The sequence below is a fragment of the Neophocaena asiaeorientalis genome, unplaced genomic scaffold (assembly GCF_003031525.2).
Source record: "Neophocaena asiaeorientalis asiaeorientalis breed wild unplaced genomic scaffold, Neophocaena_asiaeorientalis_V1.1 scaffold253, whole genome shotgun sequence".
Taxonomy (NCBI): Eukaryota; Metazoa; Chordata; class Mammalia; order Artiodactyla; family Phocoenidae; genus Neophocaena; species Neophocaena asiaeorientalis.
Genome location: NW_020174553.1, coordinates 5,514,485 through 5,518,245, shown reverse-complemented (window position 1 = coordinate 5,518,245; position 3,761 = coordinate 5,514,485).

Sequence of the window (3,761 nt, the reverse complement as noted above, 5' to 3'; positions counted from 1 at the left end):
ATCTCCTTACTTGTTATTGGTCTGTTCAGATTTTCTATTTCTTCATGATTCAGACTTGGTAGGTTGTATATTTCTAGGAATTTATCCATTTCTTCTAGGTTGTCCAATTTGTTGGCATATAACTGTTCATAATACTCTCTTATGATCCTTTGTATTTCTGTGGTATCAGTTGTAATGTCTCCTTTTTCATTCTGATTTTATTTGAGTCTTCTCTCTTTTTTCTTGGTAAGTCTAGCTAAAAGTTTGTCAGTTTTGTTTATCTTTTCAAAAACCCAACCTTAGTTTGAGTAAAATTTTCTATTTTTTTCTAGTCTCTATTTCATTTATTTCTACTTTGTTATTTTCTTCCTTCTACTAATTTTGGGCTTAGTTTGTTCTGATTTTTATAGTTCCTTGAGGTATAAAGTTAAGTTTGCTTGAGAGCTTTCATTTTTCTAAATGTAGGTATTTATTGCTATAAACATTCCTCTTAGCACTGCTTTTGCTGGATCCCATAGGTTTGGGTATGTTGAGTTCTTATTTTCATTTGCTTCAGTATATTTTTGACTTCCCTTTTAATTTCAACTTTGACCTATTTGTTGTTCAGAAGTGTGTTGTTTAATTTCCACATATTTGTAAATTTTCCAGTTTTCCACCTGTTATTGATTATCCCCCCCGCCACATGTTTTTGATGTCACAATATACATTTTTATATTATGTATCCATTAACAAATTACTGTAGCTATAAGTTATCTTTAGTTCTTTTGTCTTTCAACCTTTATACTAGACCTAAGTGGTTAACACATCACCATATTACAGTATTAGAGTATTCTGAATCTGGTAATTCAGATGTGTGTTGTTTATTTCTGTATGTTGTCATGTTTCTAGTTGGCAGTCTTTCATTTCAACATTTCTTATAAGGCAGGTCTAGTGTTAATGAACTCTCTCAGGTTTTGTTTGTTTGCAAAAGTCGTTATCTTGCGTTCGCTTCTCAAGGACAATTTTGTTGAGTATTCTTGGTTGGCAGTTTCTTTCTTTTTTTTTTTTTTTGCGGTACGCGGGCCTCTCACTGTTGTGGCCTCTCCCGTTGCGGAGCACAGGCTCCGGACGCGCAGGCTCAGCGGCCATGGCTCACGGGCCCAGCCGCTCCGCGGCACGTGGGATCCTCCCAGACCGGGGCACGAACCCGTGTCCCCTGCATCGGCAGGCGGACTCTCAACCACTGCGCCACCAGGGAAGCCCAGGCAGTTTCTTTCTTTTAGCACTTAGAATATCATCCCATTCTCTCCTGCTCTGCAAAGCCTCTGATAAGAAATCTGCTGAGAGCCAAGTGCAGAGGTGTGCACTGGCGCCAGCCCCAGGGGGGCATGGTAGCTCATTGGCTCAGGCCACTGGGGTCCACAGAATTGACTTGGTGAGCACTACAAGAGGTCTTAAGAGGCTGCAAGGAGTCTTAAGAGGTTGTTTCGCTCCCCAGCAGCATCTCCAGGTCCAGCAGCTAGGGACCGGGGCAAGTACGGGTAGTGGCCAGAGCCAGTGACACACACACACTTGGCTGTGGGGGACCAGCTGTAGGCACCTGTATAGTGGCAGGGGGGTTGGTTGCAAATGTACACGTAGTGGTGGGCGCCAAGGCAGGCAGCAAGGGCCGGGGCCAGTTACTGGTGCACTGGCAGCTGCGGAGGCCCTGGCTATCGGCGTGCGTGACTGTGGCTGCTGGCTCTTGTCATGGGCACACGGCAGTAGAAGGTGATGATGGAGGTTGGGCCCAGAGCATGCAGGTGCACTGGCTGCCTGTGAGCACAGTGCAAGCATATGACGGAAAGACAAGGCCAGATCTGGGCCCACCAGCAGCTGCAGGGGCTCTGACTTCGGGCGTGCTTTTCCATGTCTCACTGTCTGCCCCCCATGTGTGCGCATGACAGTGAAGTCTGGTGATGGATTGCATGCGAATGCACAGCTAGAGGGGCTAGCCGTGAGCACACACACAGTGGTACTGGTCGGTCTCTGGGATCTAGGCTGGTGTCTTGTATTCTGGCAGCCAGAGAGGCCTGCAGTGGCTGTCGGTGTGGCTCCGGGGCTCTGGCAGGATTTGGGGGGTGATGAGCAGGGAGAGACTCGGGTAGCTGGTGTCAGCAAACAGGAACACCTGTGGGACGACAGCCAGTGAAATCTGTAGGAAGTCCATGGTGGCCATGCTGGCGGTTGGTTACTTCAGTGGTGAAAACTGTTGGGTTTATCAGCAAAGCAGGTCACCGAGAACGAGGATCACGCCCACTGGGTGGCTGCCACCGGTAGCCCCTGCTTTGCTCCCTTGTTCCTAGCCGTCTCTAATTGTCTCAGCTCTGTGTTCCCTGGGCAGGGTGAAACCAAAGCAGAACCTTCATGGGGTGATCTGAGGGGCTGGGGAAAATGGTAGCTCACCTCACTCTTCCTTCCCCTTTGAAGGCAACTCTTTGTAGCTTGGTGTGGGAAACGGTCAGCCATGAGAGCAGGCTGCAGACATGCCAGGCATGCCGCCGCTGCTAGAAGGGACTGTCCTTACTCGTTCCCCTCCTTGTTCCATCCCATGGGAGATAAATCACCAGGGCCCAGAGATCAGAAAGAAATGTAAACTGAGACAAGCAAAGCTGTCTCCCCCCTGCACATGCAGGTTATTTTTGATGATTCTGGCTTTATGGCTTTTCTCCCAGGGAAGTTAACCTTGAGCCCAGACAGTCTGTAGATAATATAAGCCACCGTCTGGCAGCCTTCCTTTTTCTAGTCTAGATAATCTGCAACTGTAGCGCAATAAAATTTGCCTTGCAACCATCAGTTGTCTTGGTCCTTCTGACCACATTCGTCGGTGCTTCTTCAGTTCCTTACCCCTTCCCTTCTGACCCTGGGCCGTGAGATCCCCTTTCTCCAGCTGGTCCGCGGCAGCTTGGGTGTTCCCCTCCTTGTGCTAAGAGCTGCCACCTTGTGTGTGTGTGCATGTGGGGGAGTGCAGGGGGGAAGCAACAAAGCAGACAAAATGAAGCTGTCTTCCTTCCCTTTTGGGGTGGTTATTCTCAGGGGTTTTGTTCCACTGTTTTGCTGTTCCGTTTTCTCAAGTGGACTCCAGAGCTCCTCCAGATCTGTTTTTGTTCACTGATCTCCATCCTGATCTCTGTGTGGTTGCAGAGGCTGGAGCCTCCTGTGTGGCCATCTTGGTGACAGGACTCCCCCATCTACCCCAAGCCCCCTTGTACTCTATTTCTGGATCTGATCAAGGTTGTCTTAGCATCAACTGGAAACTTGTAAAAAAATTAATTAACCAATTCATTCATTCATTTCTAGCTTTACCTCATCTGGCCCTGATGTGTGATAAATACTACTTCTCTGCTTTCAGGATTCTGGCTTCTCTTTATCGGAATTTCTTCTCCTGGCTTCATCCAGTCCCTCAGGTTTTCTGTAGCCTTGGGTGAGCCATTCAGACACCTATACCCAACTATCTCACAAAAAGGTCCTTTGCCAACCCCTCAAGTTCCCCATTCTGGTCCTGTTACAATGATCCTTCAATTTTCCAATGCTCGTCAATCAGTTCTCTTTGTGAGAATGAACACTTCATACAATACGAGTGACTCCTACCATTTCAGAAAATGCACTGTAGGGAATGCTCTTGTCAGTTTAAAATAAAACATGAATAATGAAGTTTCTAGGCTTCTTTCCCCAACATTCCTAGGCTTGGTCTTTTAGTGTTGTGACTACCATGACTGGAGATTTTATCCAATTACTTTCAATACAGCCCAAGCCCTCCATTA